The 14551-nt window shown below is 51.7% G+C and overlaps 1 pseudogene; it reads right to left on the bottom strand.

The window, feature by feature from the left end:
- Positions 1-207: 207 nt before the first annotated feature.
- The window catches only part of LOC119350652, a 16004-nt pseudogene continuing 1660 nt past the window's right edge, over positions 208-14551 (bottom strand).

The raw sequence follows: 14551 nt of genomic DNA, 5'->3' as shown, positions 1-14551 counted from the left end.
TCTAAGGCCAACTCTAATAGATCATTTAGGAGCAAATCGGCGGAGTATACTTAGTGCAGGATTTTTACTCCACTATGTTTTGGTCCGACCAAGCCGAACACCTAAATTTAATGTAGTAAAAAGATTTATTTTGTACCTTTAACATACATCGATTTAAAAAACAAAAATTCGACACATAATGTACATAACGATCCACCGAAACATAGTCTAGTTTATAAGCCTAAACATGACCTTGAACTTAAAATTAAACATGAATTTAAAGTAAAAGTAAACATCATCATCACCCTTATAGAGGGCAAGCCAATCCGCCTGCAACATCCCACCGCCCATGGGGCCCAGCCCTGTGCCGTTGTTGCCGCAGTCAGTGAAGATGCGCCACAATTCTTCAACGTCGGCGTCCTTCTCGTCGTTGCCGCCGACGTTCCTGTCGTGCTCCGCGTCATCGGAGAGGACGATGACCTGCCCATCGACAGCACGCTCTGCCAAGATCTTAAGCTCCACCTCCACTTGCTCGGGGTACTAGCAGCGGAGGTCCAACATGTACTCTTCATAGGCAGCCTCCACCATGATGCACTCCCTCGCCTCCTGGTTCTCCCCGGCCTCCACCGTACTCACCACCCCTGATGGCGGCGGGTCGTCGAACGGGCACCATCCTCCACGGGAAGTAGAGACGTGCCATGGCGTCGTGCAGCCGGACCTGCTGTCGTGGTTCTAAGTCTGACAGTAGAATGGGGGGTAGGTATGGAGAGGCAAGATCCTAGCTATGGAGTAGTTGTACACACGAGTGTTTAACGAGTTTAGGCCCTTCTCTGAGTAAGTAATAGCCCTACGTCTCGGAGCCCGGAGGCGGTCGACTGGTTTATGTGTATATGAGTTACAGGGGTGTGAACCCTTCTACCAGTGGAGGGGGGTGGCTTATATAGAGGATGCCAGGACCCCAGCCAACCCACGTAGCAGAGGGTTAAAGTACATTAAGGCCAGGCGTTACCGGTAACGCCCTACATAAAGTGTCATCATGACCATTAAGACTACTTAATTACAGACCGTTTGGATAAAGAGTAGATCTTGAACTCCTGGTGGTCGAGTGAGTCTTCATGGTCGAGTGTCTTTAGGTTCGTCGAGTGTCTTCTAGCCGGTCGAGTGGAGTCCCTCTTAGTCGACTGGAAGGTAGCTTCGTCTAAGGATGTCCTTGGGTATGGTATCCTAGATAGGTCCATGACCCTACCCTAGGTACATAACATCATCATTAGCCCCCAAATGGATCGAGGTTCGAGTGAGGAAGGAGTTGATGATTCTCTCCGACCTATTTCCCGTGCTTTGATTATGTCGTATCTTGGATCGGCGATTTTTCTTTCGGCGCTGGCGTCAACTTTTACTTCAGTCGCCTTGATCCATTCTTGTCTTCTATCGAGTGAACTTTCTGAACTTTAGTGAACTTCCGAGCGACGGATCGCAGGAAAGATATCATCTGACAGATTGATCTGCTGTTAGCGGATTTTGCGGGATCCGAAATTTGGGAAGCGCGCAAAGCGGGGCGGACCGCGGCAATCGGATGGGATAAGGCGTGGACGCCTTGATTTCCGCGCCACCTTTTTCGCCATGTATCGTGCGTGCGCGACTGTTTCGAGATGTGACAGGACCGCCCGGACCCACTCGTCAACCACTCGGTAGCGCCCTTATATAAAGCGTCGGGCGAGGGTTTTTTGAACAGTGCCTTCCCATTCTTCTCTCCGCCCTCTTTGCCTCCGCCCACTGCGCCTGCTCTCGCCTCCGCCTATTCATTCCTCGCGCGCTTCGCCGGCGACAATGGTGAAGGAGAAGACGGCGGCCTTAGAGCGCGCGAAGAAGGCGACGACGACGGGGAAAGCGAAGGGGAGACCGTCTAGTCGGGGCGGATCTTCGTCAAGGTCCCGCCTGCCGAAAGGTTGGGTCCAAGGGGATTGGATCCACTCGACCATCACCGAGACAGATCTCAATGACCTGGCCAATGAGGGACTGATCCCCCACGGGTCAGCAAGGCTTCCGAGGACCGAGTGTCAACTGCAGCCGCAGGAGGGTGAGTGCGTTCTCCTAGCCACTCATGTAGACCATGGCTTTTCTCTGCCGCCGAGTGTTTTCTTTCGAGGGTTTCTGAATTTCTTTGGGGCGCAACTTCACCATTTCACCCCCCAATTCCATCGCCTATCTTGCTGCCTTTGTGTCCATGTGCGAGAACTTCCTGGGTTGTCGACCACACTGGGGTCTCTTCAAGCACATATTCACCTGTCGCTCACAGACAGTGAAAAAGGCGAGTCCGGACGACGAGAGGACCAAGGTTATCCAGATGTGCGGTGGTCTTGGGATTCAGATGAGGAATAAGAGTACTTTCCCGGCCATGACCCTTCCTGAGTCGGTCAGAGGGTGGCAGTCGACTTGGTTCTACTGCCAAGACGAGTCGACGCCTGGGCAGTCGACTGGTCTCCCTCCATTCTCCATGGACCGAGTGGACAAACCCTGTTCTCTAAAGGTGCTTCCTGAGGAGAAAGCTCAGGTGAAACTGTTGATGGAGCGTGTAGTCCAACTTGTTAGGGACGGAGTGACGGGTATGGATCTTCTGGAGGTCTTCCTTAGACGGCGCATCCAACCGCTTCAGTACCGAGGCCACCCGATGTGGCTGTACTGTGGTACCGAAGACACCACTCGGGTCCATCCAGAAGCAGTCAACGACGCCACACTGGAGAGGTGGGTGGAAGACATCACAGGGAATAAGGACAACCCTCGAGGAGCTAGGAGGATCCCACCACTCGACTGTACCTATACACCGGACACGGTATGACCACTTATCTCCAATTGTAATCTTGCTGTATTCATACTGCTTTGTTGCGAATTGGTCGATTGATCTTTGTTTTGTTTTGTTGTCTGATAGGCCACCTCCGAGTTATACTCGATGCCCAATGGAGCGCAGACGCCAACTGAAGAGGAGGAAGGAAGTGGGGGCGAAAGCCCGAAGGAGTGGGATTCGGATGCTGACGACGATGATGAGGGTGATGACTCTGATGAGGAGGAAGAGGAGGAGGAGGAGGAGGAAGTTGCACCTCCTCGCTCGGAAAGATGCTCGAAGCTTGTCCATGATCCCGCGACTGAGCGTGGTGAGGGGGTCGCAACCGCTACACAGTTGACCAAGCACCCTCGGACTACTTCTCCGGTGCTGACTGAGAAGGCTCCGAAGCAATCTCGAGTGGCACCATCGAAACCTGCGAAGGTCTTGCCGAAGATGAAGATGGTGATCCCCACTATCTCAGGGTAATGGTAGTCTTGAGTTTTCCCCGTTTCATGAGCTTGTTCTTGGTCGACTAATGGGCCAATCGACTGACTTCTGGAACTACAGTGCTGCTACTTCTGATACTTCAGCCAGGGCTAAAGACCACGAGATGGAGGATGCTGCTACCTCAAAACCTGGTATGACTCTTGTGATGCCGTTTTCAGTCGATTGACTTATTGTCTCTAATTTTGATTCTTTCTGCAGCTTCATCTAACGTCGTTATCGATCTTCCCGACGACAACGACGAGGAACCACCAAGGCAGAGGAGGAGCAAGAAAGCGTCTGCTGGCAAGGCGACTCAGGACGTGCCAGCACCCGAGACATTGGTCGTGGAGGGAGACAATGTCACTCGGCCTACCGTAACCTTTGCGGTGCCGTTGACGAGTGCTCGTCCTTCATCGTCGAGTGCTGCTCAACCCTCGCTTTTCTCGACCTACCCCGTTCCTGAAGACCAAGCTAGTGCTGCTAAAGAAGCAATACGCCAAGCGGGGGTCATGATGGAGCAACTGAAGGTAATACGAGAAGCCAGCCAGGCAGCCTATGACGCCCGTTCGGCTCTTCAGAGTAATGTTCCGGTCAGTCGGTCACTGCCTGTTCTGTTAGGATATGATATCTGAAAATTCTTCCTTCTGAAATTCTTAGAGTCTGTCCTACACCCACTAGGTGTGTCGATTGAAATTCCGGATTAATGGGGGCACGCTGAGTGCACCCACTGGGTGTAGTCCCCAAGGCTATGGTCGACTGCTGGCAGTCGACCATAGGCTTTATGTCTTAAGTTTTTTCCTTACTCGACTAGGTCGAATAGATTCATAGACCGGTGGGGGCACGCTGAGTGCACCCACTAGGTGTAGTCCCCGAGACTGTGGTCGACTGCTGGCAATCGACTATAGTCTGAAGAACATCTCTTTTTTTCTGTTGGTCGACTGGTCGACTCTAGTGGGGGAACGCTGAGTGCACCCACTGGGTGTAGTCCCGTAGACTATGGTCGAATGTTTGTATTTGGCCGTATTCTTAGAAACGCTATGTTTTTTCCTTACTCACTCGGAAGTGAATTGTCTTTGACATCTGTCGATTGGTTCTTCGTAGAAATCCTGTGACCTTGCGGCTCGTTATACTGAGTTGGAGAACAAACACATTCAGCTCGAGCTCGATCTGAAACTGGCCCAAGAGAACTTGACGAAGGCGAAGGAGGAAGCTAAAGGTATGCTTGGTGAGGCCTTTGACGACTGCCTTTGCCTCTCACTTGTTTCCGAATCTAATCTCACTGTAACTTTGCAGACAAAGTGAGGGATGCCCTGAAGAAGCAAGAACTTGACTTGGTTGAGATGCAAAAAACTGCTTTAGAGAAGACCAAGCTTGCAGATGAGAAGCTGGCTTCAGTGACCAAGCTTGAAGAAGAAAACACCAATCTGAAAGTTGCTCTTGATGCTGCCAACCAGGAGGTCAGTCGACTGAAAAGTGACAAGACCACCCTGAATGACAAGGCCAGTGAGTTGATGAGAAAGAAGAACGATCTGGAGGCTTATCTGGGTGGACTTGCCAAGAAGTTGTTCCTCATGCTTGAAGGTAATCTTTTGTATCAAACAAATATTTTAACTGTAACCTCCGACTGTTGTCTTGACTCGGTGGTTGTGCTTGCAGAATTTTGCCAGAACTTTGAAGAGGAAACTGGTCGACTGGAAGTAAACCTGGACCCCATCGACTCTCCCGTGAAAGATGAAGTCGCCATGAATGTGCTCCGGCTTGAATCTCGTGTTGCTGCTGTCATCGACTATCTCGCAAGGCTGAAAGTCGCAACTTCTGGCATCGACACAACACTCTGGCCAAGAGAGACACTCCGAAGCAACCTCGAGTCTCTGATGACTCGACTGAACGAGGTCCCAAGTCGAGTGCAGGAGTGGAAGAAGTCTTCGGCCAGGTGCGGTGCGGATGTTGCTCTGTCTCTGGTCCGCATCCACTGCAAGGATGCACGAGAGGACAAGCTGGTGGCTCTTAGGGTGGCTAATACCAAGAAGCACGATTTCAGATCTTTCATGGAGACCTTCATTGCTGGTGCCACTCGGATTGCAGATGGAATTGATCTGGACGAGTTTGTTGCACCTTCCAGCCCTCCACAGGAGGGGTAAAAAACTTCTGAGCTTGATACTTTAAATTTGCCTCGGTATGCCGAGTGAGTTTTGTAACCGACAAACCTTAACAGGCCTAGCGCCTGAGCACTTTCGGTTCCATTAGGTGTTATCCAAACTTGGATTCAATGTTGAATATGTTTGCATTTGGTTTGAGGTGTCTTTTGCAGGTTAAAGTGAAGCGCTCATTGCAATCGACTTGTTCCCCAATACACTTAGGCGAGCACTGTGCTGCAGCTAAGCCCCCGAGTGAGAGGTTTGCTCTCCACTCGGTAGGATTTTCAAAAACTTAGGCGAGCACCGGGCTGCAGCTAAGCCTCCGAGTGGGAGGTTTGCTCTCCACTCAGTAGGATTTCAGATACTTAGGCGAGCACTAGACTGCAACTAAGCCTCCGAGCGGGAGGTTTGCTCTCCACTCGGTAGGATTTTAGATACTTAGGCGAGCACTAGGCTGCAGCTAAGCCCTGAGTGGGAGGTTTTCTCTCCACTCGGTAGGATTTTCAAGAACTTAGGCGAGCACTAGGCTGCAGCTAAGCCCCCGAGTGGGAGGTTTGCTCTCCACTCGGTAGGATTTTCAAGAACTTAGGCGAGCACTGGGCTACAGCTAAGCCCCCGAGTGGGAGGTTTGCTCTCCACTCGGTAGGATTTTCAAGAACTTAGGTGAGCACTGGGCTGCAGCTAAGCCCCCGAGTGGGAGGTTTGCTCTCCACTCGGTAGGATTTTGTATTGGTGGCGTAGCTCGGAAGGAGAGGGTAGCAGTGGACCTGCGCCTCGTCCTCCTTGGAGAGCGCACGTTGTACTTGTGGCGTAGCTCGGAAGGAGAGGGTAGCAGTCGACCTGCACCTCGTCCTCCTTGCAGAGCGCACGTTGTACTTGTGGCGTAGCTCGGAAGGAGAGGGTAGCAGTCGACCTGCACCTCTTCATCCTTGCAAAGTGCACGTTGTATTTGTGGCGTAGCTCGGAAGGAGAGGGTAGTAGTCGACCTGTACCTCGTCCTCCTTGCAGAGTGCACGTTGTATTTGTGGCGTAGCTCGGAAGGAGAGGGTAGTAGTAGACTTGCACCTCGTCCTCCTTGCAGAGTGCACGTTGTATTTGTGGCGTAGCTCGGAAGGAGAGGGTAGTAGTCGACCTGCACCTCGTCCTCCTTGCAGAGCGCACGTTGTATTTGTACTTAGGCGAGCGCAATGCTGCAGCTAAGCCTCCGAGTGGAAGGCTGGCTTACCACTCGATAGGTTTTGTTTATCTTAGGCGAGTACTTGCACTGCAGCTAAGCCTCCGAGTGGAAGGCTGGCTTACCACTCGACAGGATTTTGTTTATCTTAGGCGAGTACTTGGACTGCAGCTAAGCCTCCGAGTGGAAGGCTGGCTTACCACTCGACATGATTTTGTTTATCTTAGGCGAGTACTTGGACTGCAGCTAAGCCTCCGAGTGGAAGGCTGGCTTACCATTCGGTAGGATTTTATTTATCTTAGGCGAAACGGATTTCACAGCTAAGCCTTCGTGTGGGAGACTGGCTCACCACTCGGTTAGGATTTTTTTACAGACTTGGGCGAATCGGATTCGCAGCCAAGCCACCCACTGGTGGATTGTTTTGTGTGGACAAAAGAAATAACAATTACTGGGGAAATTATAAAGCTCTTGTCTTTGATAAATAAACTACAGAAGTACTTTTATTACAACTCATCCGAGTGAATACTTAAGTGTAAAAGGGGCGGAGAAGCTCCGCGTTCCAAGCTCGGGGCTCGTCGATCTGATGCTCGACATTGTAAAGACGGTATGCTCCATTGTGGAGAACCTTGGTGACGATGAAGGGACCTTCCCAAGAAGGAGCAAGCTTGTGTGGTTTCTGCTGATCCACTCGGAGAACTAAATCTCCTTCATGGAAGGCTCGACTCTTCACGTTTTTGGCGTGGAAGCGACCCAAGTCTTGTTGGTAAATGGTCGATCTGATCAGAGCCATCTCCCTTTCTTCCTCTAAAAGGTCGACTGCATCCTGCCGCGCTTGTTCTGATTCAGCTTCGGTGTGGAGAAGGTCGCTCGGCAAGACTGCTTCAGCTCCGTAGACCAAGAAGAATGGAGTTCTTCCAGTCGACCAGTTGGGCGTGGTCCTTAACCCCCAAAGCACCGAGGGAAGTTCGTCGACCCATGCACCAGCCGCATGCTTAAGATCAGCATCAAACGGGGTTTCAACCCTTTGAGAATCAAACCGTTGGCTCGTGCTGCCTGTCCATTCGACTATGGATGAGCGACTGAAGCATAGTCGACTCGTGAGCCTTGAGACGTGCAGAAAGCTCTGAACTCTTTGGAGTCGAAGTTTGACCCGTTGTCAGTGATGATGCTGTGCGGGACTCCATATCTGAATATCAATTCTCTGATGAAGCTGACAACAGTACCGGCATCGAGGTTCTTGATGGGTTTAGCTTCGATCCACTTAGTGAACTTGTTGACTGCTACCAGCACATGGGTAAAACCGCTTCTGCCTGTTCTCAAAGGACCGACCATATCTAAACCCCACACTGCAAAGGGCTAGATGAGTGGTATAGTCTTCAAAGCTGACGCGGGCTTGTGTGACATATTGGAGTAAAATTGACATCCCTCGCACTTGTCGACTATCTCCTTCGCCATTTCATTCGCTCTTGGCCAATAAAATCCGGCTCGGTATGCTTTGGCCACGATGGTCCGAGAGGACGCATGATGGCCACAGGTCCCCGAGTGGATGTCATCAAGGATTATTCGACCTTCCTCCAGTGTTATGCATTTCTGACCAACTCCAGTCGCGCTTTCTCTATACAACTGTCCTCTTATCACGGTAAAGGCCTTAGATCGGCGGACGATCTGTCGAGCCTCTTCTTCGTCCTCCGGGAGTTCTTTCCTCAAGATATCCGCAATATATGGTACTGTCCAATCTGGAGTGATCACTAAAACTTCCATGATCAGGTCGACCACTGCTGGGACTTCAACCTCAGTCGGGTCCGTAACACTCTTAGGTTGGGAGCTTCATCGGTAAAAGGATCTTCTACGACTGACGGAGTGTGGATATGCTCCAAGAACACATCACTAGGGATGGCTTCTCTCTTGGATCCTATCTTCGCCAGATCGTCAGCTGCTTGATTTTTTAGTCGGGGTATGTGGTGGAGCTCTAACCCTTCGAACTTCTTTTCGAGCTTCCTCACTGCATTGCAGTATCCAGTCATGGCTGGGCTTCTAACGTCCCACTCCTTCATCACCTGATTGACCACCAAATCTGAGTTTCCATAAACCATAAGGCGACGGACGCCGAGTGAAATGGCCATGCGCAACCCATACAAGAGTGCTTCATATTCTTCTTCATTGTTGGAGGAATCAAAGTGGATCTGGAGCACATATCTGAGCTTGTCTCCTCGGGGGGAAACCAAAACAACCCCAGCACTAGAACTATTTAACATCTTAGAGCCATCAAAGAACATGGTCCAATGCTCCGAGTGAACTTGAGTCGGCTGCTGTTGATCAATCCACTCGGCAAGGAAATCTGCTATAGCCTGGGACTTAATGGCTTTCTTTGCCTCGAATTTGACATCAAGGGGAAGGAGTTCAATCGCCCACTTAGCCACTCGACCAGTTGCATCTCTGTTGTGCAGAATCTTTGACAATGGTGCGTCGCTGACGACTGTAATGTCATGATCAGAGAAATAATGAGCAACCGTCTTCATGGTCATGTAGATCCCATATACGAGCTTCTGATAATGAGGATATCTTTGCTTCGATGGGGTCAAAACTTCAGAGAGATAATACACTGGGCGCTGAACTTTGAAGGCTTTCCCTTCTTCTTCCCGCTCGACCGTAAGTACTATACTGACGACTTGTCCTGTGGTTGCAATATAAAGCAACAGAGGCTCTTTGTTGATTGGAGCAGCAAGCACCGGCTGGATGGAGAGCAGAGTTTTTAACTCAGCAAACGCTGCATCAGCTTCTGGAGTCCACTCGAACTTGTCTGCCTTCTTCATCAGTCGGTAAAGGGGCAATGCCTTTTCACCGAGGCGAGAGATGAATCGACTTAAAGCGGCCAAGCATCCAGTAAGCTTCTGGACGTCGTGCACCCGCACAGGGCGTTTCATTCGGAGTATGGTGCCAACTTTTTCTGGGTTAGCATCGATTCCTCGTTCTGAAACAAGAAAACCGAGTAACTTTCCGCCAGGTACTCCGAATGTGCACTTCGATGGATTGAGCTTGATATCATACCTTCTGAGATTGGCAAATGTTTCAGCTAGGTCAGTCAATAGGTCGGAACCCTTTCGCGACTTGACCATGATATCATCCATGTACGCTTCCATATTCCGACTGATTTGAGTGAGTAAACACTTTTGAGTCATTCTCATGAACGTGGCTCCGGCATTCTTGAGGCCGAATGGCATGGTGATATAGCAGAAGCACCCGAATGGAGTGATGAAAGCTGTTTTGATTTCGTCAGGTCCATATAGATGGATTTGATGATACCCGGAATAAGCGTCTAAAAAACACAATCTCTCACACCCTGCGGTCGAGTCGACAATTTGGTCGATACGAGGGAGAGGAAAATGATCTTTCGGGCAGGCCCGATTGATATGTTTGAAATCAATGCACATGCGAAGTGAGTTGTCCTTCTTGGGAACCATGACGACATTGGCGAGCCACTCGGAGTGGTATATCTCTCGGATAAACTCTGCTGCAAGGAGTCGAGCTACCTCCTCGCCAATGGCTTTTTTCTTCTGAACGGCGGATCGTCGAAGATGTTCTTTAACAGGTTTCTCTTTTGAGTCGACTCTAAGGCGATGCTCAGCCAGCCCCCTGGGAACACCCGGCATGTCAGCTGGCTTCCATGCAAAGATGTCTCAGTTCTCACGGAGGAACTGGATGAGCGCTTCTTCCTATTTAGAGTCGAGTGTTGTGGAAATATGGGTCGGAGCTGCATTGGGGTCAGTCGGATGGATATGAACTGGCTTCGTCTCTCCAGACGACTGAAATGCTGACTCTGTGGCGGGCTTCTTGGCCCGCAGCAAATCACTCGGATCTGCATTCTTCTTATATTCCTCCAGCTCTACCACTGTTATCTGGTCATCCGCAATCTTTGAGCCTTTCTGGAAACACTCTTCTGCCTTCTTCCGGCTGCCAGTGATAGTGATCACGCCTTTGGGGCCAGGCATCTTTAATTTGAGGTACACATAACATGGTCGAGCCATGAAGCGGGCATAGGCTGGTCTTCCCAAAATAGCGTGGTAGGCGCTTCGGAAATCCACGACTTCAAATGTCAGCTTCTCTTTGCGGAAATGCTTCGAGTCGCCGAACACTACATCCAGAGCTATTTGGCCGAGTGACTCAGCCTTCTTTCCAGGGATGACTCCGTGAAAACTCATGTTGCTGGAACTGAGCCTGGACATCGGAATGCCCATTCCCTTGAGCGTCTCTACATATAGTATATTCAATCCACTGCCGCCATCCATCAGTACCTTCGTCAGTCGAGTGCCTTTGACGACTGGGTCGACCACCAGCGCTTGCCTCCCAGGGGTGGCAATGTGAGTGGGGTGATCAGACTGGTCGAAAGTGATGGGAGTTTGCGACCATCTCAGATAGCTTGGTGTCGCCGGGGTGACCATATTGACCTCACAGTTGATCACTTTCAGTCGACTTTTGCTCTCTACATCAGCAAAAATCATCAGAGTGGAGTTGACATGAGGGTACTCTCCATCACTGTCCTCCTTGTCCTCAGCCTTGTACGACTCCTTCTCTTTGTCCTTCGGCTGTTTTCCTTGAAACTGCTGGATTAAGAGCCGGCATTGGCGAGTGGTATGCTTTGGGTAGATGAAGTTACCCTCTTCGTCTTTCTTCGTGTGGATATGACATGGTAGATCCAGCACGTCGTTACCTTCCTTATCTTTTACCTTCTTGGGGTTCCAAGATCCTTTGGGCTTCCCTTTGAATTTGCCCTGAGTCATGGCCAGAGCCTCTCCAGGAGCAGCTGGCTCGGCCTTCCGCTTCTGCTTCCGACTGGAGTTTCCTTTCTCAGACTGACTCGGCTTGTACTTGCCACTCCGGAGTCGGTCCTCTTCTTCTCCATTGGCGTACTTGGTGGCTATTTCCATCATCCGACTCAGGGTCATATCTCCAGTTCGACCAAACTTTAGGCTCAACTCTCTGTTCTTGACACCATCCTTGAAGGCGCAGACCGCTTGATGGCCTGACACATTCTCTACAGTATGATGCAAAGTGATCCATCTCTGGATGTAATCTCTCAGAGTTTCACTTGACTTTTGTACGCAAACTTGCAGCTCTGTCAGTCCGGCCGGTCGCTTGCAAGTTCCCTCGAACGTCCTGACGAACACTCGGGAAAGATCTTCCCAGGTGTAAATGCTGCTAGGAGCTAACTGATTCAACCACGCCCTGGCCGAACCTTCTAGCATAAGTGGCAAATGCTTCATGGCCACCTCATCATTACCGCCACCAATCTAAACAGCCACTCGGTAGTCTTCAAGCCAAGTTTCAGGCTTAGACTCTCCAGTGAACTTACTCACTCCAGTCGCCAACATGAAGTTGGGGGGTATCACTGCGGCTTTGATGGCTCTGCTAAAGCATTCTGGACCTGAAACATGGACTCGGCTGCTTGTGGGCACATCTCTGTCATGGCCACCTCTATGAGCTCTGTTCCGGTCGACCAAACCTTGCACGATGATGGATCTCGCGTCAAAGCCTGGCTCTCTGGGGTCGACTGGAGCTCTCCGCCCAACACTGAGCTGGCGTCTGCCATCTTGCTGCCAATGGGCGTTAGACCCACTTCTCGGGGGAGGAGTGGGCACTCGACACCGGTCATCACGATCAAATCGATCATCATAGTGGTCCCGCCGGCCTTCATGTCCCAAGCGCCTCAGAGGCGACCTTGGACTGTGAGCCGACTGAACAGTATTCGCAGCGACGGATCGACTGTGAATCATGTTGCGCGACTGTGACACAACTGAATTCTGATCTCCTGCCGCCCGGAGCAAATCTCTGATCTGCATCAAGCCTCTTCCAGCCTCCGACTGAGAGGGCTAAATTGACTCCGCTATACGGGCTGCAGCTGCCAAATTCTGAATCGGGGTTCGATATACCTGAGTCGGTTGCGGAAAGAGCTGACGTCGGCTGGAGTCGGGTACTCGTTGACACGCACGCTCGTCGAGTGCTCGCTGGAGGTTCTCCAATCGAGTGCATTCAGCCAAATTGGCCAAACGCGCCTCTTCCAGCGCACGAGCCTCAGGAGTTTCTCCTGCAATGGGAGTATGCACGGCATCCATGTTCCGGCGGCGAAGTTCTTCCCTCTGCTGAGAAGTGAGTGGCTCGGGGTGATACTCTTCGTGGGCCTGAGCGGGGTCGCCCCAGTCGTCCATCCCGTTGTTGCGGGGGAAACCAGGAGGACTACGAGGCCCGTTGACCATCAGGACCTCCGCCGCTGGATCACTGCTATCGCACTCGGATGCAGTCTCTACGGAGCCAGTCGAACAGGCCGTAGAGAGATTCATCGGGCTCAATTGCTGCGACTTGGGTGGTGGTCGATTGGCGAGCCACTACGTGTCTCACCCATCGCTGGAGCCTCGACCGACCAGAGCGCTTGCGCTGGCGGGAGACAGGGAGGGAGGACGGCACAGGAGTCGACCGGTATGGGGTCGACGGCTGCCGCAGCAGGACGCCGCGGACACACGCCCGAAAGTGCGTCGCCCCGCGGACGGGGAGCGCGTCGATGTCGAGTGGTGCCTCTTGGAGCCAAGCGGAGTCGTCGGCGATGAAAGCGAGCGCACCGAGACGGATCTCGCGGCCCTCGACCAGAGCTCTGCTGGAAACCATGATGAAGGCAATCGGACAAATTGCAACTTCTCCAAAAAGTCGCTAAGACACCCGCCCCAAGGTGGGCGCCAACTGTCGTGGTTCTAAGTCTGACAGTAGAATGGAGGGTAGGTATGGAGAGGCAAGATCCTAGCTATGGAGTAGTTGTACACACGAGTGTTTAACGAGTTCAGGCCCTTCTCTAAGGAAGTAATAGCCCTACGTCTCGGAGCCCGGAGGCGGTCGACTGGTTTATGTGTATATGAGTTACAGGGGTGCGAACCCTTCTACCAGTGGAGGGGGTGGCTTATATAGAGGACGCCAGGACCCCAGCCAACCCACGTAGAAGAGGGTTAAAGTACATTAAGGCCGGGCGTTACTGGTAACGCCCTACATAAAGTGTCATCATGACCATTAAGACTACTTAATTACAGACCGTTTGGATACAGAGTAGATTTTGAACTCCTGGTGGTCGAGTGAGTCTTCATGGTCGAGTGTCTTTAGGTTCGTTGAGTATCTTCTAACCGGTCGAGTGGAGTCCCTCTTAGTCGACTGGAAGGTAGCTTCGTCTAAGGATGTCCTTGGGTATGGTATCCTAGATAGGTCCATGACCCTACCCTAGGTACATAACATCATCACCTGCCACCAGTCATACTCGAGGGCCCTCGACGATGCCACCAGTCGTCCTCGAGGGCGGCGAGCCCACCGTGAGGAAGGAGCTCAGCCAGTGCTTAGTATAGGTGTCGTCGTCAGTTATCTTCGTCACCCACATCCCCATGCCCGCTGTTAGATGCCGAGGTACTTCCTCTGCGGCTGCCGTGGCGGATGGAGGACGGGGAAGCCGGAGAGCCGGAGGGATGGGGCCGCATTGGTGTGGCGGCGGTGTCTTGAGGACGAGCCCACGATGTGCTCTTGGCTTCGTGGATCCGCACTGCGGATAGGCGGTGGGGAGAGGCGCGCACGGGATCCGGTAGGACAACAGGGGACTCATCGGAGTCGGGGATTGGGGAGGAGGAGATGCAGAGGAAGGGGAAGATTTTTTTACTCCGCCGCCGAGCGGGAGAGTAAATATAGTTGTCGGATAACCAATGAGGTAATAGTTTGCTCCTCTAACGGATTTAGAGGTTCGGTTAGGTCTCGATTAGAGGAGTAAAATCGGATTTTTACTCCTCTAAGAGAAACTCTAGTAGACCCCCCAAAAGCCCCCGACCCGCAAATTAACCGCCAAAATACGGGCTGCCGGCGAAAACCCCGCCCGAACAGACACCGCAAACGCGGCTAGCCCGCAAAAAAATTTGAGGGGCGCGGCAAAAACTC

Source organism: Triticum dicoccoides, chromosome 1B, assembly GCF_002162155.2.
Source record: "Triticum dicoccoides isolate Atlit2015 ecotype Zavitan chromosome 1B, WEW_v2.0, whole genome shotgun sequence".
In the NCBI taxonomy this organism is placed as follows: domain Eukaryota; kingdom Viridiplantae; phylum Streptophyta; class Magnoliopsida; order Poales; family Poaceae; genus Triticum; species Triticum dicoccoides.
The sequence above is the reverse complement of the archived record's forward strand: the minus strand, read 5'-3'. Positions and strand labels throughout refer to the sequence as shown.